This window comes from Megalops cyprinoides, chromosome 13 (genome assembly GCF_013368585.1).
Source record: "Megalops cyprinoides isolate fMegCyp1 chromosome 13, fMegCyp1.pri, whole genome shotgun sequence".
NCBI classification, from domain to species: domain Eukaryota; kingdom Metazoa; phylum Chordata; class Actinopteri; order Elopiformes; family Megalopidae; genus Megalops; species Megalops cyprinoides.
This window is the reverse complement of record NC_050595.1, coordinates 3,749,123-3,770,000: the sequence shown is the minus strand read 5'-3', so window position 1 is coordinate 3,770,000 and position 20,878 is coordinate 3,749,123. Positions and strand designations below refer to the sequence as shown.

The 20,878-nt window shown below is 52.0% G+C and overlaps 1 protein-coding gene across 1 annotated transcript in view; it reads left to right on the top strand.

Moving 5' to 3' along the window:
• Window positions 1–20,878, top strand: part of LOC118788242 (polyamine-modulated factor 1-binding protein 1) — a 119,258-nt gene that overhangs the window by 48,278 nt on the left and 50,102 nt on the right. The window contains exons 5-9 of the mRNA XM_036544198.1: window positions 672–755; window positions 2,781–2,927; window positions 5,333–5,416; window positions 5,826–5,996; window positions 6,924–6,998. The gene's annotated coding sequence lies outside the window, so the exon portion shown is untranslated. The remainder of the gene's footprint in view (window positions 1–671; window positions 756–2,780; window positions 2,928–5,332; window positions 5,417–5,825; window positions 5,997–6,923; window positions 6,999–20,878) is intronic.

The following is a 20,878-nucleotide window of genomic DNA, read 5'->3' as shown; positions in this document are numbered from 1 at the left end:
TCATTAAGTTAGCCGCCGCTAACGTACGCTCTGCAGACAGGCGTCAGAACAGCCCACAGCGTCCCCATCCCTTGGATCTCTGCGCTCGTCAGAGTGTGTCTTCTGTACCTGTTCAGTGTGTGTGTGTGTGACTGACACCCTCCCCATTGTTCTGCGGTAGACAGAGCTGGCTGGCAGGGCCACGTCCAGCGGTAATCATAAGCGTGAGGTGACTCGCTGCAAGCTACCGCTAAACACAGGGGGTCCAACCAAGTGTGTGTGTGAGAGAGAGAGAGTGTGTCTGTAGGGAGGGTTACTTATCAAGGAGATCAATACCAGGCTAAATGGTAATGACCCATTCCCAGTTCAGCATACAGGGTCTGGGGGGAGAGGGGCCAGTCCAGTGGGTAACCCCCCTCCCTGCAGGCAGGCAGGCTAGTTAGCTGGCTCTAAAAAGAGGCGGCAGAGCCCAGATCAATAGCTTTAGCCTTGTCTGCCTAATGGCTCATTCATTGGTTCCCATTGGCAGTCGGCCATATGCAAGCGCAGACTGCAGCGCCGGTGTCTGTCTCGTTGCTGTTCCCTCCGCCTGGTCGCTCATCCCCCTCTCTCCTTTCCTCTCCTCTTCTCTCCTCTCCTCTGTCCCACGCACCCCTCCTGTTTCGGCACTTCCTCGCTCGGCCACGGCCCAGCTTGCGCGTCGGGATGCCACCATCCAGAGGCTCAGACGGGATATATTGCTCTCTCACCAGGCCCGCGATGCGCAGACCGCCCAGGTAAATACACACCCAGGTAAATATGCACACAGCTAAATATGCGCCCAGGTGAATATGCGCCCTGGTAAACAGGTGCCGTTACGGCCAGGCTGGCTCTCTCTCCAGCCTGCTGCTCAGAGCAGGTGATACTCATTCCTCCCATTTCCCGGAAGCATATTGCCCAATCATAATCAAACGTGCCTATAATGAAACATTGATTGTTTTAATTTTGATTGCCGGCACGCGTGAGAGTGCATTTATATTACGCCATTACAGAGGCAGGAACGGAGGCGGAGGCAACGGCTAAAATAATAACGTTATCTGTCTAATTACTGCTCTCTCTCTGTTTGAGAACCGGGGCTGCTTATTCCGAAAATGGGACCACTTCGTTTAAAAGACCGCAGACATTGTGATTGTGAGCCTCGGCCAGAATTCAAATGAAATATTGATCATTCCTCAGGTTGGGAGCTCAGACACAACCATCCAGCCCCTGAAAAACTTGCATACATTTCTGCCTTTGTCTTATCGTTTTCTTACGTGTTTTTTTCCTCTTCTGACGCGCAAAAACAAAAAGAAAAGCCCCTTTAACGCGCCGTTTAGCATAGATTGAGCTTCGTGTTTCCCTCCTGCCTTTTTCTCCAGTAGTAGTGTGCTAATGTCATGATTTAAATGAAGTATTGATCAGTTTAGGAGGGGGAGAAGAGAGGAGAGAGAGAGAGACTGGAAGAGAAGGAAGGAAACGGCGGGGTTATCGCCGAGGATCAGTCGGAGAAAGGCAGAGATTCACAGCTCTTTTCACGCCCGCAAACGCAAACGTGCCCATACTTTTCCCCCCTTTTTTGTGTGAATTCGGGAGAGGAGCGGGACGCACCAGTGGCCGTTGCTAAGAGGAAGGGATGGGTAGCGATGGCTGCGCCTGTCAGAGGACTGCCGCCGGCGAGGGGGGGAGAGAGGGAGGACCCGGACGACCGGGTCCCTTTTCTTTCGGATGCCCCACTTCTTCTCCGCTCCGGATTTTATGAATGAGGCGAGTGGACGGCGCTCTGGGTTTCCCTGGGCCTCCGTGATCTCTCCCGGGCTTTCTCCATCGAGCACTGAGCCGCAGCCCGGGACCGAGCCGCTGCCGGCTGTGTTTGACTGGAACGGGACCAGGGGTCTGTTGTCCATCCCTTTTCCCTTTATTTATCCGTCTGTCCCTCTCTCTCTCCTCTTTCCATCGGTCCCTCTCTCCGTCTCTCTCTCCGTCCCGGTCGCCGTCTCTCTCTCCTCTTCTCCTCTGTCCCACTCGGTGTCTCTCTCTCTCGCTCGCTCCCTGTCCGTCTGGACTCGTTTTGCAGGTAATCGTCTCATGTTAATTAGGTCATGATTTATTAATGTGTGTTTTTTGGCACAGTGGGCTGACCTTCTGGCCAGGAATATTGTTATTACACTTAGATTCATATGCTGACCAACTGAGGTTTACAAAATAGTTTTTTTTTTTTTTTTTTCATCAAAAGTGAAAGTTGTATTTCAGACCAAAAAAGGATCATGTTTTTGAATTGTTTAAAGATCAATAAATGCGTTTCTGTGCTCTGATTGTCTGCATCCAGATTCGCTGTTCAGTAATCTACACTTTGGATGTTTACCAACCCGCTGTTGACTCCACCGCCAAACATCCTCAGTATCGGCGTGGTTTGGTGTACCCCGATGTAGAGAATGCAACGCAGACATGATTCGGAATAAAATTCAACGAAAGGAGGGTGTTTTTTTTTTAGGTAAAGGCGTTTCGTTTAAAAGCGTTGGAGTGTTTTTGTTTTTGATTTTTTATAAATTCTGCCTGGTGTTACTCGACAGTTGCCGGTGTGTTGTGGTGTTGTGGAAGCGGGGTGGCAGGGCAGACCCGGTTCGCGGTTCAGCGCGGCACCGGGGACGCTGGGGACGCCGGGGATGCCGGCGTGGCGGCTCTCTCTCCCTCTCCTCGTGCGTCAGGCGGGCGGGCGGGCGGATCTTTACAGCGGATTGATTTTTCTCCTGCTCCCGCCTCTGCCCCCTGTCGCGGCTCGATAGCTGGACGCCCAGGAGCAGCGGATCTCCCAGCTGCGGAGGGAGCTGCAGGAGGAGCAGCAGGAGCTGCAGAAAGGGCACAGCCGCACCCAGCAGCTGCAGAGGGACCTCCTCTCCACGGCCAAGCAGGCAGAGGAGCTCCGCGCGCAGGTACGCTGCCTACTACCAGCCCCAGGCTTCCGGGCCTTCTCTTTCTCCTCCGCCGGCTGCTGTTTTTCTCTCAGGTCATCTCTCTGTGCTTGTTGTTAACATGCTGTTGGTACTGACGACTAAACTGGCCCTGTTGCAGTGCTTTTAGTTAAAAGGGTCTGCTGGGACACTGCTGCTGTACCCTTGGGCAAGGTACTTAACCCACAGTTGCCTCAGTAAATATCCAGCTGTATAAATGGATAACATTGTAAAGAACTGTAACCTATGTAAGTCGCTTTGGATAAAAGCGTCTGCCAAATGAATAAATGTAAATGTAAAAGCTCATGTGAATGCAAGTCTGCATTTTGTAGTGCTTTATAGTAACCGTTACCCAAAGGTCATGAATGCAAATGCGTGAATGTGTGCCTGCATTTTGTAGTGCTTTAGTATCACTTAAGAAATGTTATTGAATGTGAGTGGAGTTTTTCACATTCTGGTTATTATAACCACTTTGTGTTCTGCAAGCTTGGTGTGCTTATTCAGATATTTGAATATTTTCATTAACAGTAAGAATGAATGTTCGCCGTGTAGCCGACAGACTCGGGTATTGTGGGTGGGTGTCGTTCCGGTGGAAATTTCCCGGCGTCCTTGCGGAGGATTGAAGGTCTTTGACACGTCCGGAGGAGGACGGGATGTAATTGATTGTAAATAAAGGCCTGTGGCCGTTCCTTTGTGCGCTTCATCCCTGAGCGGACATCTCTGCTCCTATTGGCTGTGCTGGAGGCTCAGTGTTGAGCCGCTCTGGTCAGGGTGGCTGCAGGGTCAGGTGGAGGGGGCGGCGGTGAGCGGCGGTGAGCGTGTGTTCCGACAAGGGCGTGAACGTGGACGCGTGTGAGGAGTGATGTCGCTCAAGTGTAAAAGTTCATCACTGTGAGCGTGGGGGTGCCACGGCGATGCCTCGTTATGGGGGGAGGGGAGCGGTTGGGAGGTGGAAAATGGATTTGCGTACTGTGTAATGGGGAGAAGGGAGCCCCAAGTTCAAGCCCAGTTCCCTCTGTAACACAGGTCTACACTGGACCTCTGTTGTCTATCTGAATATTAAACACTGCCCTCTCTGTCCCCTGCCTCTCTGTGCACCTCCCCCCCCCCCACCTAACGCTGGACATGTGTCAAAAATCTGGGTATGCGGTTGTCATGACGCCCCTGGGTTGGAGGGTGCAGAGTGCAGGGGGAGACAGGTGTTGCGTTCCGTTGCCACTGTAGCGGGAAACATGAGTCAGAGCAGGATGTGTGTGTTTACCACACTGCCCTCCAGGACAGGCAGGCTGGCAGGCACAACGGAGACAGACCCGCTCTGCTGCTGAGTGACGTGGAGGTGCGCGAGACGCCTGTCTGTCACGGGGGTTTGGGCTGAAACCCAAAGGACCGTCCCCCCGCCCCCCTCCCCTGTGAAAAGGCGACCGCCGGACCAATCACAGCCCGGGATATCGCCCAGTGGCAGCGGCTTGCAGCGTGTGTGTCACCTGTTGCTAGGAGTGTGGGCAGACTTCTCCGTGCCGTGCAGAACCACAGAGGATTCGTGCCGTGCAGAACTGAGCAGCTGATCTGAGATCAGCCGGCTCATCAGCAGGGTGGCAGGGAGCACACACTGGCTGCATCAGAGAACCTGCTGGCCCTGGGCTGCAGCTGTGGTCTCACTCCTGTTCTCAGATCAGTGGCAGAGACGGCTCTGCTGTCTTGGGAGGCAGGGAGGTGTGTAATTTGCCCAAACAGTGGGGGGGGGGGATACGGCCCGATAGCAAGCAGGACTGTAATTTCCATATGAAACGCTGGGATTGGCTGATCTGGGGACAGCACTGTAGGGGTCTGGGTTGTGGGGACCGCAGCGGGGAGCCCGCACGCTGACCTTTGGTGGAAATTACAGCCGCTGCTGTGAAGCCTGTGGGTTTTCGGCCCGTGCGACCACTCTCGCGGCCTCATCCCACCAGCGGGATGTCCAATCAGACGTCACTTTCATGGAGCACGCCGTATCGGGGTTCCAGTCTGAACATGCCAAGAGCATGAAGGCATTATAAATAATGGAGGAAGTGTGCCTTGGCCATGTTTGATTCTTTAAGCTACATGGGGACGTTCCTCATGTGAGCGACAGCCAATAGAACAGATAACGGTAAATACAGAATGAAAAAAATCGTGTAACACCAGTTCAGCAGAGCCATTATTCTCCAGAGATCTTGAGATTGGAACTGAGAGCATGCTGGGTGGTGAAATTTGTGAGGCTAATGTTTTGAAATGTCTTCCTGTTTTAAAATGACTGACTGATATTTTGTGTCTGTGGTGTTGGTTAATCATTTCAGCTGCGTGCTGTGCCGAGTTCAGTATTACCAGAGCTGGAGGTATTTGTGCGACACCTGCTCCCTCTCCTGCAGGTCTCGGAGGTGAAAGGTCGTCTCGTGCAGGTGGAGGGGGAGAATGAGGCACTCAGGGGGTTTAAAGAGCAGCAGAGTGCTGAGGTAAGTTAGTCTTAACGCAGCCTTAGTGAGACACACTATAACCAGCCCTACTGCTGCACTGAACACCCAGCCCACCAGCCTTCAACACATGGGGTTTAGTCTCTGCCAAGACCAGGCTTCAGCATACAGGTGTTCCTTACTACCACTTCCAGGTTTCAACATACTGGGGGGTCATTTCTACCAAAGCTATGCTATAACACACTGGGGGTTAATTTCTACCAAGGCAGGGTTCAACAAACTGAGGGTTAGTCAATACCAAGACCAGGTTCCTGAGGAGGAGCCAGCTGGTGTTGTGGGAGAGGCCAGATGGTGTTGTGGGAGGAGCTGGCTGGTGTTGTGGGAGGGGCCGGGTGGTATTGTGGGAGGAGCCGTGCTGATGCTTCTTCCCCTGGGTGTCGCCGCCCTGCAGGTGGACAGGCTGTCGGCAGAGCTGTGCTCCCTGCAGGCGGTGCAGAGCGAGAGGGGGAGCAGGGAGGCAGCGGAGGTGGAGAGGAGGCTCCTGGAGCTGCAGAGGGAGCTCTCTGAAACACAGGACCAGCTGAAAGAGCGTCAAGACAAAGCGCAGGAGGCCAGCCAGAGAGTGAGAGAACACACACGTGCAAACGCACACACACATTCACTAAAACACACTCACACATTCACTAAAACACACTCACACACACTCACACTCACTCAGTCACCCACAGTGCTGAGAATGCACATAGATACACGCATACATATAAACACACTCACATAAACAAACTAATACACACGTGCACACTCAAACACTCGCATACTCACACACTCACTCACACATGTGCACACTATGACATATCATCTGGCTGAACTTGCCATCTCTGTCACAAAGTCATTAACAGCACAACCCAGTGTCCCAGCCAGTCTGTAGGTGACATGGAGGCTCCTTTCCCTCTCCCTACCCCTGTGTGCTGAAGAGGCCGCGCCCCTGCATGAATTTTCATAATGAGACAGCAAATAGTTTTTAGCTTTAAGGAAGAAACGGACAGCTTCAAGCTAGGAATCCAGCTAGGAGTTTGATAATTGTCTGAACAGCTTCATTGTTACATTCCTGTGTGACTTCAGGTGCTGTACCCTGTCTACCTGCTCATCCTTTTTCTCTGTGTGTGTGTGTGTGTGTGTGTGTGTGTGCGCGCGCCTGTGTGTGTGTATGTGTGTGTGTGTGTGTGTGCGCGCGTGCGCGCGCCTGTGTGTGTGTGTGTGTGTGTGTGTGTGTGTGTGTGCGCGCCTGTGTGTGTGTGTGCGCGCGCCTGTGTATGTGTGTGTGTGTGCGCGCGCCTGTGTATGTGTGTGTGCGCGCGCCTGTGTGTGTGTGTGTGTGTGCGCGCGCCTGTGTATGTGTGTGTGCGCGCGCCTGTGTGTGTGTGTGTGTGTGTGTGCGCGCGCGCGCCTGTGTGTGTGTGTGTGTATGCGCACGCGCCTGTGTGTGTGTGTGAATGTGTGTGTGTGTGTGTGTGTGTGTGTGTGTGTGTGTGTTTATTCCCATCTGCAGGCACAGGAGGAGATAGAGAAGCTGAAGACAGAGGTGTCCAGTCTGAAGGTGCTTCACAGCTCAGCCAGACAGCAGGTAGGCACTGATTCACACACCTTGCTGTACCCCACTGCTCCTCTACCACACCCTGAGGGGTACAGCTGACCTCCCCTTTGTGGCCATAGGTCCTGGGGTTATCCCTGTACAGTGGACCCAGTCTGCGCCCCGTCCACTGGCCAGAGGAAGGTTCCCTGTGTCTGTCTCTCGGTTTGTGCTGTCCCTCTGTCGCGGCCAGTACCGATAGGACTGCTTCAACTCTCACATCGCGCTCTCTGTCTCTCTGCCCATTTTGCAAATAATTGCTTTTGCTGCCCTGCCTGGGTTTTCATTTTCATTTCATTTTTTGAGTTTTTGCTTTGACACCCTCCTGCGCCCTGCTTTATTGAAGCCCGCTACTCCCGTTTCTCAAGTGGTTCTTGACCTCCTCGTGTACGCTCGCAGTAAGCCCCGCCTCCTGCCAGGTCACCCTCTTCCTCCTGTCCCCTGCAGACAGCGCCCGATTTCCCAGGCCACGGACACGCACGCTATGATCGGAGGGGGTTTCTGGAAGCTTCTGGAATGACAAGCGGTTCCTGCGAGCCGCGGTTTGGGGTGGGCTGCAGCGCGCCGTGGCGGGGGGGGGTTTTTACCTGCGTGCCGAGCCGAGGGCGGGCTGAGGTGCCACTCTGTGCAACGCCACGCCGTGCCGAATGATCGCTAATAAAACATTTGATTGAGAGCAGAAGAGAGTGAAAACCATAAACAGCCAGGGCTGCACTCTTTAATTTCACCATCTCCAGAGAATTGGTTTCACAGTGCTGCAGAGTGAGCCTCACACACACACACACACACACACACTCAGCGCTCAGCCGTCATCTGCTAGACTGGAATTTAATTTGGTGTGCTTGTGCTTGTGTGCGGGGTGTTGATGTCTGCGTGTGTTTGTATGTGTGCGTGAGTGCGTGTGTGTGTGTAATGTATGGCTCATGTCCATGCGTTTGTGTATGTGTGTGCTGATGAGTGCTGAGTGTTGAGGTGTCTGTGTGGCTGTGGGAATGGCAGAGTGCGGTTTCTCTGCGCGGTGAAATGACAGTTCTCCGAGCGCGGCGACGCTGGCGACGAGACGAGAGAGAATCATTTCCTGCCGCGCTGCAGAGGCGTCGCCCGGGAGCCAAGATGGCCGCCACTGCGTAAAGAGAAGCTGCTTTTAATACAGCCTGAGTCTCGGCCTCTTCCGCCCACGTGTTTCAGTTTTTCCTCTCCGTGTGAGGTGAGGTGCTCGGGGTTCGGCGTTTGGTGACGGAGCGCGCCGGACCGCCGCCCCACTGAAGGGCAGGAGGGGATGTGTGTATCAGAGATGCCACAGCGTTCACGACAGGGCGTCCCGCACTGAGCGCCCCCTCTCCCGGGAACGCCCACGACTCCGGCCGCTTCGCTGGCACGCAGATGAGCCGCTTGTGCAGTTAGAAAAACACGCTCTCACACTCAAACCAAGCCTTCGTTGGTTTGGCCACTGGCACACTTTCATCCACAGTCTTTTCCGTTTTAGTTGCACGTGTTTGCTTTAAATGTGTCGATGTTTTTAAATATTTAATTCATTGATTTTCCCCCCCCCGATCATTTGTGTTTGCATTTGACCATATTTTCTTCCGGTTTGCATTATGTACATAATGTTCTGACAGTGTTGTGTGTGTGAAAGGTGAGGTGCTTTGCAAAGACTGTGTGTGTGTTGGGGTCTGCAGAGTTGTTATTGCAGCCGTTTGACTTGTGGTGTGAGCGGGGGGGTATGTGCTCACGCTTAATTCCCCCCCCCCCACTGCTTAGCCCCCTTTTCTGCTTAAGAATAGCCGGGTTTTTTTTTTCCTTTTTTGGAGTGCATTAAAATTAAATTCGCTCTTGTTGTTGCGAAAAGAGGCACACGTTAAAAATAATTGGATGTGGGAGAGAACAAAGGGCTGCTCCCGCCCCCCTCCCCACAATCCCCAGCGAGGCGTTAATACCAAGCGGGCCGCATTGTTCTGCTGTCTGCAGTCATCCCCCCAGCCAGACACTCAGCGCTGGATAAGTCACTTTTAATGTCTGATAATCAAGGTGAATTTTCAAAAAGCTGCCATTTTCAAATGATGGTGTATATATTATGTGGAGATGGGAGTCCGGGAGGGGAGGGGCCTGGGGGTGGCGGGGGGAGGTGGGGGGAGGCGGGCCGCAGTTCACCGCGCTTGCACAGTGAAAGAGAGACACCTAATGGCAGAAGAGGGTACTGCGGGCTGGTCGGGGCACACAGCAGGCAGCAGCGCGGCGGCTGTTGTCGGTTGGATGTCATTCATTCAGGCGTGATGGCGTGTAATATGCTTTGTCTGTGACAGCATGGGGTTCTGCTGTACCTCACGTTTGGCCTGAGTGAACAATAAACACATTTGTTTCGGGGTTTTTTTTTTTTCCTTTCTTTTTTTTGTGGGTTTTAACTTTAGAAAAGAGGCACGTCTGTTTCAGCACCTCCGATGGAGACCGCAGCATCTCCTCCTTCATATCACTCAGATATGGAGCTACATCTCTGAAGAGATGTCTCAGAACATTCAGAAAGAATACACTGAAGGCATTTTTAGGCTAGCTGGTCCTCCCAAACATGCAGAAATGCACACGTGCGAACACACACACACACACACACACACACACACACACACACACACACACACTAAAGCAGAAGGCTGTATTTGATGTCTTGCAGTGTGGAGGCTGGAAGCGGAGCTGCAATACTGTATTTCTTGTGCATGGAGCTGCACGCTGTTCCGGGCTGCGATGCGGTGTGGTGAGGAGTGATTATTCCCGCCACCCCCCACCCCCCAACACACACGGTCTCGGCACTTTCTCATTTTTCATACCCCATGCGCAGGAGTCCTGCAATGCTCATTTGCACTGTGGTGTGTGCACACAGCGAGCACACACCGGGTCCTCAGTGCACACAGCGAGCACGCACCGGGCCCTCAGTGCACACAGCGAGCACGCACCGGGCCCTCAGTGCACACAGCGAGCACGCACCGGGTCCTCAGTGCACACAGCGAGCACGCACCGGGTCCTCAGTGCACACAGCAAGCACGCACCGGGTCCTCAGTGCACACAGCGAGCATGCAGCACACACCGGGTCCTCAGTGCACACAGCAAGCACGCACCGGGTCCTCAGTGCACACAGCGAGCACGCACCGGGTCCTCAGTGCACACAGCGAGCACGCACCGGGTCCTCAGTGCACACAGCAAGCACGCACCGGGTCCTCAGTGCACACAGCGAGCATGCAGCACACACCGGGTCCTCAGTGCACACAGCAAGCACGCACCGGGTCCTCAGTGCACACAGCAAGCACGCACCGGGTCCTCAGTGCACACAGCGAGCATGCAGCACGCACCGGGTCCTCAGTGCACACAGCAAGCACGCACCGGGTCCTCAGTGCACACAGCGAGCATGCAGCACGCACCGGGTCCTCAGTGCACACAGCGAGCACGCACCGGGTCCTCAGTGTACACAGCGAGCACGCACCGGGTCCTCAGTGCACACAGCGAGCATGCAGCACACACCGGGTCCTCAGTGCACACAGCAAGCACGCACCGGGTCCTCAGTGCACACAGCGAGCATGCAGCACACACCGGGTCCTCAGTGCACACAGCGAGCACGCACCGGGTCCTCAGTGCACACAGCGAGCACGCACCGGGTCCTCAGTGTACACAGCGAGCACGCACCGGGTCCTCAGTGCACACAGCGAGCATGCAGCACGCACCGGGTCCTCAGTGCACACAGCGAGCACGCACCGGGTCCTCAGTGTACACAGCGAGCACGCACCGGGTCCTCAGTGTACACAGCGAGCACGCACCGGGCCCTCAGTGCACACAGCGAGCACGCACCGGGTCCTCAGTGTAGGAGCTGCACCTGCACACAGCAAACATGCACCAGGCCCTGAGTACAAGGAGCTACATATGGACACACACATGTGCGCACACACACACACACACAAACACCCAAACACAATAGGCATATACGTTGTTACTCATGTAAGTGTGCAGGTAACTGTGCACAGGTATTAGAAAATTATGTTTGATGTGTGAGATTTTCTTTGCATATCGGCTTTGCCCTGTGTATCCGGTGCGTTGATGTAGGTGTGATGTCATAGCATGGTATCAGTGTCTCACAGCACCCAGACAGGAATGGCCTATCACAGGCCTCTGTGTCTTTGTGTGTATATGTGTGCGTTGCGTTGCGCGGCTGGATGGTGTAAAGTCAGACAGGAGGATACAGATAGGAAGATAGCTTCGGGTAGAATAGAGTAGGAGGCAAAATGTATGTTTTAGGAGCTTGAGTTGTAATGTATAGGTACTGTAGGAGAAGAAAGTGTGTCTGAGAATTGCGTGATGATTGTTATTGATGAAAACTTCCAACCACATTTTCCTCAGGTTGTAGAGATCAGCCCGTGGTGGTTTTAAACCCGTATTCCACGCTACTGTGTCTTTTCTGCTCCCAGCCCCACTGTTGTGAACAGTCTTCTGTGAGCTCACGGATTGTTTCAGCAAGGCTGCGAAATACAGGTTTTTCATCGATTATTTCAGCGCTGGGATTCTGGGCGTTCTTGTGTCTTCAGAGGAAGGTGTTAATGCAGCAGGAAATGAGGAGCAGGAAGTGTCCATGCGAGGAGGAGGAGGAGGAGGAGGAGGTGGTGGAGGAGGAGGTCTCTCTGCAGCGATGTGCCATTTGAAATGCGTTTCCTGCATCCAGCACACGTCAGAGCTGCCTTTCAGAGGTGCAGGAACCAAACGCACGCCTCTTTGAACATACCATTTAACACTGGAGGACACCCAGGGGGATAGCTTATGAGTTTCGGTCCCAGCGCTCTGGAAGTTAAGATTCAGTGAAGTTTGGCTGACTGCATGGTGAATGTAATTTAATTAGAAAATGCAGTCTCCTTGATTTGCATTTTTTAATGAACGTTTTCATTACGCAAAGTGTTTGGCAGTCTGAACCTCCAGCATTGCTCCTCAGGAAGGCAGCGTTCCCCTCTCCATCAAAGACGCAATTTCAAGCTGTATCTCCAAGGGTATGGCAGCTTACAGATTTTCCTGTGCATTTTACCTTCCTGGTTATACCCGCTGCACTGACACACGCAACTTTTCCAGATATCCTTGCCTGGAAAAACAAAACCATTCACCTTTGACGGGAAATGGATTCCCTTCCACAACCCTCTCTCCCAGGCCCATATCCACAGCATCCTTTTGGATCTGAAGTCACTTCTCGGAAGAAGAATCTGTTTGCTGCTATTTGTTTGTTACTGCGCTGTTCCTGCTGTCTTCTGACTGCGAGGCCATGCGGTCCTCCACACAGCTCCGCCAGTGGAAGGGCCTTGTGTGGCTCTGACTGTCTGTTATGCGCAGCCTGTTTGCATTTTTGTCGTGCCTTCATGGTGATAGCGCTGCAGTGATGGTACAGAAACGTTCTGGAATTCTCAGAATGTCGCACCATTCTGGTTCCACAGATCTCTTCATTGTGACGTCGTATTCCCCTCCCCACGAGGTTCCGGTCTGTTACGGGAGGAGTGCTGTCTGTGGACGTTCCGTTTTAGACCACGCCTCGTCAAGAATGCTGATGAGAAGCTAGAACATCAGAAGCTGTGTACCTTCAGTAATGACAGACAGAACAATCTGCTTTGATATGTTAATGAAGAACACAGGCAGAGGACAGGGAAGGTCCTGGAGCGGGTCGACTCCGCCACGCTCTCCAGAGACAGCAGTATTCTGAATGGTGGTTGCTGGGGCGATTTGGGCCTTGTTTCTTTGACCCTGTCGTTCAAGACGCTGCAGTCTGGTCCATAGAGATCCGCTTCCTCTGTGTCTTTGCTCCACCTCCTTTTCCCTGATCATGTGACTCACACCAGCGTGTGACACAAACTCGAGGTGAGCCCCCGGGGGGCTGTGGGGAAGGGGGGGGGGGGGGGGGTGTAGGTGGGGTTACCTGCAGATTCTGTCTGTTAAAGTGGAAGTGGGGTTTCTCTGAGTCAGCGCCTGGGCCCAGATCCTTATCCTTTTTCTCAGAGATGGTGTTGGGTCAGGATAACCTCACTCATTTTGGTTTGACCACGGAAGGGACTTTTAAAGGCTGTCAGAAGTAGAAGCTCCACAGTTAAGCATGGCCTTTTACAGCAAACGCTGGTGCCATTTTCAGCATCATACCTTTCGTGACGCCTGACCATTGAGATGATTTTTGTTTGTGCTCAGATAAAAATCACCCAGAATAGCTTATACTTACCTCTGATTTACTATAACGTGTGATGGCTGTAGCAGGGATCTCAGTATTTTTTTAATACAGTGTTTCTGTGATAAACCGCCTTTGACTAGTCTCTGCCGCTTTAAATAATGGTGCGTCTGACCAGCCACCGTTGATTTAAATAATGGCGCAATGTCACAGCAGAGATACAGTGTCTGGGAAGGACCTGATTGGCAGGAGAGCTGAATGAAAAATCTCTGGTGTGACCGCTTGCAAATAATAGATTGTTATCAGTGTGGTTTATAGGTATCCATATAGTTCCCAGTGGGTTTTACATACACTTAAAGACATACAGACGTACACGCACATACAGGCACACACACACATGCAGGCGCACACACACACCCACAGAGCCCCCTTGTCTCTGACAGGCAGTCGCAGTGACAGTGTGAGAGAGTCGGGTGGGACCGGTGCCAGGGAGTGACATCATTGTGTCTGGACTGGCGGAAAGTCCGAACATTTGCATGTGCCAGGTGTTGGGTCAGGAAGGCCTCGTTAGGATGTGATTACTTACTGTACGCGATTATATCTACCAAAACTTAAGGCCTGGCAGTGCATACTGAAAAATAGTTCATTCCTTTTATGCTCATAAAGCCGTTAAAAAACAGTAAAATATTGTCCTCCAATAACGCTAACGTTAGACATATTTATGCCTGTGTACGTACGCAGCAGCGCACTGCGCTTGTTGCTGCAGCGGGCCTCTTCTTTAGTGTCCTTTTCGCGGTGCCTTTAATTACTTTGTGTCCTTCCTTCTCCCCCCTCCTGTGCTCCTCTTAAAATCCTCTGTGCATCCCACAGCAGTTCCGCATGACAGACACCCCTAATATAATCTGCGCGTCTGAATTCTAATTTGTAGCGTCAGGATAAAATAAATAGTCGGCAGTTCATTACGGGGAGCCGCGGCTCTCGGCTCCCGGCTCCGGGCTCCGGGCTGCGGCCGGTGATTTATGGAGAGCGCTCTGGCATTCTGCAACACATTTTTCTTCATTTATTTTTCAATTAATTTTCCTGGAAACGTCTTAATGATGTCAGAGGTGTGTGTTAATGAGGCCGGGCCAAGACGCCGACACCGGGGGCTGGGGGTCGACTGGGAGCTCGGGGTGCGTTGGGGGGGGGGGGGGGGGGATCAGTGAGGCGGCCTTGACAAGGACAGAGTCAGCAACGTACCCACTCCCCATCCCCCCAGTACACCCACACCCCCCCCCCCAACGCCCCCACATCCACCCCTCCCCACTGAGAGCACACACTGCCTGCCTGCCTGTCTGTTCTTCTGTCTTTTCCTTTGTCTGTCTCTTAGCCTGTTCTTCTGTCTGTCTTTTCCTTTGTCTGTCTTTCTGTCTGTTCTTCTGTCTATCTGTGTCTGTCTCTTTGCCTGTTCTTCTGTCTGTCTGTCTGTGTCTGTTCATCTGTCTCTTTCTCCTCTTCTGCCTTTTCCTGTCTTTATCTGTCTTTTTCTGTCTGTTTCTCTGTCTTTTCCTGTGTCTGTCTCTCTCTTTTCCTCTGTATCTCTGTCTCTTTTTCTTTTCATCTGTCTCCCATGTTGTCCTTCTGTGTCTCTCTCTCTGTTCCTTTGTTTGTGTTTCTGGCTGTCTTCACCTGTCTTGCTGACGGTAATTTCTCTCTCTCTTTAGTGCGCTGCTCAACCCTGCAAATTCCTGGCTCACAACACCTTTAAACAGGAGAGAAGCATCGGTTGCAGGTCTTTTTGAGGAGTTTTAGTCGAACCTTCCTCAGAACTTACCTTTAACTTCCTGTCAAAAGCAGGCCTAATATGAAGCCTGGCTGATTCTGGGGTTTCTCTTTGATAGTTCACTTCTCCACCATCCCCACTAACACCACCCCTGCCACCATCATCCCGCTGTATTCACACACAGGTCATTACACACACAGGCCTCAGTTTAATCTCCTGCTGAAGTTTTACGGAGGAAATTAAGTCGTCACCGAATCGGCGGTCAGGGCTCCGGGGGTCAATCAGGAGAGGTCGGGATCGAGCATCCGGCAAAGCGCAAACGGACCGGCCATGTTCCGGTGAAAATCACCTTACTGGACCGCGTCCACCGAGCCCAGTCAGGCAGGTGATGGGGCGGGGTGAGAGATGGCTGCTACTCCCAGAGAGTCCATCGCTGACAGCCAGCAAGGAGCCCTAGCCCTGATGACGGGGTCACGGAGACAGGACAGGAGGGAGTGTGTTCCTGCGTTTGACTGTGCGCATGTTTGTCTGTAGGCTTGTTCTCTTTGTGTTGGCTGTGTTAATGAGTGTCTGTCAGTGTGTTCATGTCTGTGTAAGAGTTTGTCTCTGTGAGTGTGTCTGTGTCTTTGTGTATATGTAGGTGTCTCAAAGTGTCAGTGTGTGTATTCATTGTTTTTTTGATAGTGTGTCTTGGTCAGTGTTTGTGATAGTGTGTCTGTTTCAGTGTGTGTGTGTTTTCTGACCGTGTCTGTATCTCATTGTGCTGGTCTAGAATGTAACAGTATGTTTGTGTTAGTGTAACAGAGTGTGTCTGTCTCGGTGTGTAGCAGAGTGTGTCCTGCACTGGTTCAGGCTGCTGCCCCCCCGCCCCCCCCCCCCGCCACGTCCCCCCCCCCCCTGCCACGTCCCTCGCTCGCCAGTGAAAGACAGAGGGAGAGAGGGAGGGGAGGCATAATTACTTATTTTAAAGGAGTGCAGCAGAATGCCTTTTGCCAAATGACTCTAATTCCAAATGGTTAACAAGATTTTGCTCTTTAATAGAGCCGAATACGTGTGACAGCAAATTGCTTTCCCATTTGCGGCCTTAATGGCTTTTCATACTTTGCACTTCCAATAAGCAGTAAACTGGGAAATGGATATTGCACGCCGTGTTATGATGCAAATGGGAGCCAGGTACCTTCATGCAGAAAGCTCTGATTAGATCCGTAATTTGCTTCGGTAGGACAGTTTTTTTCCCCCCCCTCTCCTTCAAACTTATTTATTCATATATATTTATATCTGTTTTAAGTCTGGCCTTTCGCGTTTGGCCCAGATGTGACAGTAATTTGTTTTGGTTTTACGTCAGGCGGTTTACTCGGGTTTGCTTTTAAATGGAGGGCAATCATTTCTGATTGGGAAATGGCCGGACCTTGATTAGCGTGGAGGTGCTTTGGCAGGCTCGGTGACCCCAGTGATGCTGTCTGATTGGAGCACTGTGCAGGGCTGATGTTGAAGGGCTGAGGCAAAGACCCTCTACAATAACGAGATATCCAGTGCAGTACTGCACTTATCCTCCCTCCAGCAGATGTTATAGAATTGGATCTTCTGAACACCAGAGTTCCATACCCCTCGGAATGCGAATAGGCCGAACCGGGAAGGCGCAGGAACGGTTTTACTGCCAGCCGTGGGAGCCGGGGTATCGGTTGTCTGATGGACACTGATGAGAGAATCAGAGGAGAGAGACGCTAAGGGGAAGCTCTGGGTTCCTCTCTCATCCTTTCGTTGCGGCTCTTATCCAGAGCGACTTGCATAGCTTACATATCAGCCATTTCTGCCGCGGGATATTTACTTATGCAGGTAGGGTTTAGTACCTGGCTCAAAGGTGCAACAGCAGTGATCCACCTGGGATTTGAGCTCGCAAACACCGGTCTACAACCCCTGCTCCTTGCAGCCCGGAGTTTCCAGGTGTGTTGAGTGTATGTAGGTGTGGGTGTGTGTGGGTGGAGGTGGGTGAGGGGGTGTGTGTGGTTGGGTGGAGGTGGGTGAGAGGGTGTTTGTGCAGTGTGTGTGTGTGTGTGTGTGTGTGTGTGTGTGTGTGTGTGTGTGTGTGTATGTGTGCATGTCCACACAGTGTGTGTCTGTGTGCGTGTGCGTGTCCACGCTGTGTGTGTGTGTGTGTGCGTGGGTGTGTGTGTGTGTTTTCCATGTCTCGTGCAGCAGTGTGATGTTTGGGTGGATGTGCAGCAGTGTGATGTTTGGGTGGATGTGCAGCAGGCCTGTACCCCTGTAAAAGCTGAGTAACCACAGCTGTGTGCACGGCTACCGTCCGCTGTGGCCGAGGTGACGCGTCCTCAGGTCTGCGGAGCGTCTGTTGGCCGCGCGCAGGAAGCAGGTCACGTGACCACGCGAAAGACCGGCTCTCTCCACGGCCGCGTCTCCATAGCAACCGCTCCTCTCCGCCTGCAGTGCTGTCCCCTTCCACCCGCGCGGAAATTTCCACCATCTTTAACGAGTCGGGGACGTAAGCCGAGAGAAGCACTCAGGGCAGGTGTGTCGTGCAGTAACAGGCTGCGTGACAGTTACCCCCCCCCCCCCCTCCCCCCCCCAGGGTCTGGCAGCATTTTGTGTAAGGGTGCTGCTTGATGCTGATCTCGATGTGGGTTGGGTTGTGGTATGTAGCTGGGTGACCCTGCAGGTTGTGGTATGTAGCTGGGTGACCCTGCTGGGTGTTTTGTCTTGTTTGGTGACATTGTAGTGTGTAGTTAGGTGACGTTGTGGAGTGCATTTTTGTGATGATCGGTACCAGGAGACAGGAAGAGGCAAACAACAGGGACGGGTCACTCACGGACACCACCCCCGCCACTCAGCTCCCAGACAGGAAGTGACCTCACTCACTACCCTAAGGCCCGCTCTTCCTCATGCATAGCTGGAGCTACCTGACCAGACTTTTCTGGGCTGATCCGGTGTAACCCCTCCCTCCAATCACTGAGCCCCTGCCCCCACCCGCGGTCCAGATGGGTCAGGGGTCCGAAACTGACACACCCCACCTTCAGTCAGCTCAGTCCGGGGCTTCAGTGGTTCAGCAGGAACTCCCGCCTCTCAGGGCTGGAGCTGTGGAGACATCACTGCATTCATCATGGGCCTCGTTATTACTCCCTGCTCTGATGTTTTCACTGAATATATCACTGTTACATGCAATATCTTCAGTATTTATTATTTCACACTCTACCCTCTCTCATGCTCTCATCAGCAAAATTATGATATACTGCACGGCCACCGTGGTTTACATTCTCAGCCCTTTCAATGCTTCAGGTCTGTGAGGCACTTTTTTCTTAATGGCAAATAGGCATAATGTGAATTATGCTAAAGCTGTTAAGAATGTTTGTTTTTACCTATTAAAACATGTGTTTAGAAAGATAACAACTGCCCTGGCCTGTCGAGCGTTTGAAAAAACGAGGGCATAAAAATAGAAATTCATCTCATTGCTGATGGCTTTATGAAATGAAAACAGGGGGCGAGGGCGGTGTTGGATTTACACGGGCACTGCTGCAGAATGTCAGAGCGGTTTAATTGATTTGCCCATGTTTGTCAGGAGAGAGGGAGTCCGCGTTATTAAAGCTGATACCGCCGTGGGTCCGACTCGTCCCGCAAATTCGCCCCATGTGCCGCGCTCACTGCGCCACATGGGGCCCGTTTCCGCGGTGACCATCCAGGGCCCCTTGGGGGCGCCTCTGCTCTTAAAGCGGACAGTGCTCTGAGAATTGCCCCGGGCGTCCGCACGTCCCAGCGCCCTGCCTCTCGGATTAGGGGGGCCCCTGTCCGAAAACACTTGTGGGGGGCTCGGCTTCTCCGGGGCAAATCCCGGATACCTCAGAGAGACGAGCAGGAATTCATAGCCTATGATGAATGCACTGTCATTGACCTCACTGCTGGGTGTCTGTGCTGCACAAAATGGTATCCCTTCTTATTATGCTTACTCTCTTTTTTATTCTCATTCTTTTTGCTTATTCGTATTCTCAATTTTATTCTTCTTATTGTCGTTCTCATTCTGAGTCTCATTCTTGGTCTCATTCTTTTTTTCTTATTCTTATTCTCATTCTGATTATTATTCCTTTTCTTATTCTTACTCTCATTCTCATTCTGATTCTTATTCTCTTTCTTTTTCTGTTTCTTTTTCTCTGTCTTTTTATTTGGAATGGCTGCTGGAGTTTCCAGTCCAGCGTTGCTCTGTCTGTTAGCGTAAAGCTGCCCACTGCCTGGTGCTGTTCTTTAGACCAGTGCCTTCAAGGTCAGTCACACACCTCACAGCGTCCTCTGGCCCACCATTTAAACAGTTTGTTTGGTTAATTTAAACCAAAAAAAAAGCAGTCGTGTTAACGTCGGCATAAACCCTCATATCAGCGAAGGGACGTGGTTACACATCTCCAGTAGCAGCGCATAGCCCACCTTTCCCGCTGCGCAGTGACGGTTCTTGCAGCTGAGACGTCGCCCCCCCCAATGCGGGCGAACGATCAGACGCCTGCTTTAATTTCCTATCTGTGAAAATGGGGAAGGAAAAAAAAAACTGCTTTTCATATTGTGCTTTGCCATTTGTAAAGAGGAAGAGTTTTAATATTTAAAACAATCCTATTAGGGAAAAATAAGAAGGGGATCATAAAAACCCCAGGAATGACTCGCTCTGCTCTAAATATTTAATGGCAGTTTGCACGCACAGCTTTACCATTTATTTTGTCTTCGTTTTGAGAAAAAAAAAAGCGGAGGAAAAACTGACAGCCGAAAGAATGTGCTCTTTAGTGAGTTCAGCACCATTAGCATGGCGGAGGAGCCTATTAGAACCAAATGGCCTCATTTCCATATTCACCTTCTCTGGAAATATAAAGATCTCGTTTTTAGGCCAAGAGAATATGATCATCAAGTCAACACACTTTGGAAGGAGTTAAACTGAAGTCAGACTGAAGTCTTGACTAATGAACTATTGCCGTCACAAGTAGGGTGATCTGTCCTTGTAGTGAGACAAGCCTGACACACACACACACACACACACACACACACACACACACACCCGGTGTGACATTCCTGCTGTTGCCTCAGTCTGGTTTCCACCTGTGTCTTTGACTCTGAATGCACAATGTGTTTCATCAGAACACATTTATCCTTTTAACAAACATGTTTTCAGAAAGTGTTGCATCTGAAATAGGGTCGTCTGTATGCTCCTCATATATAATGTTGGCTCCCTGGGATTGGCCAGAACCTTTGGAGTGTAAGATGAGGGGCGGAGCTTATCCCTGCCCCTCCTACTCCTGGTGACAGAGTGGCAGAATGGGGCCAATTATAAATCTTGTTAAAGTGTCTGCTGCTAATGGAGGGGAACAGGAATGTGGGAACGAACAGTACCGGCCGCCTCCGTGGCGACTTGGCGGGGTGTCCCGGCGGCGTCCGGCGGCGGTAACGTTTACACAGCCCCTGTCTCCGAGTCCAAACACGGCCGAGCCGCCCGCTCCAAGCGGGGTCCCGCGGCTAGTGTCAACATCGGGCGTGTTACAGCCCCACGTTCCTCTAATGTTGATCCTCACGGTGGGTGTCACAGTTCTGGCTCTGTCTCAGCCTTCAGACTGAGCCGCGCCCCTCTGGGTCCCTGCCCCTCACGCCATGAGGGACCCCTCACCAGCCTCAGGGCCCCTACGGCAAATTAATGTAGTCCCAGCAAGGAGTTGCAGGGGTTGTGAATGATTAGTTGTGTTTTGAATGAAAATAAATGTGAGTTAGGAATCAGTTGAAGGCCAGGATCCTTTGACCCGTTTTTTTTCAACCATCATGCTTGTTGTTAATGTTGACATGTCAGAGAAAGTGTCACTAACAGTTAATTTTGTCTTTTGTTTAGGAGCCCCCCCCCCCCCCCCCGATTTAAATCTATTGTTAAGATCCATCTTTGGATGACTGCTGTTGAGGCTCCACTGGATCTGGAGA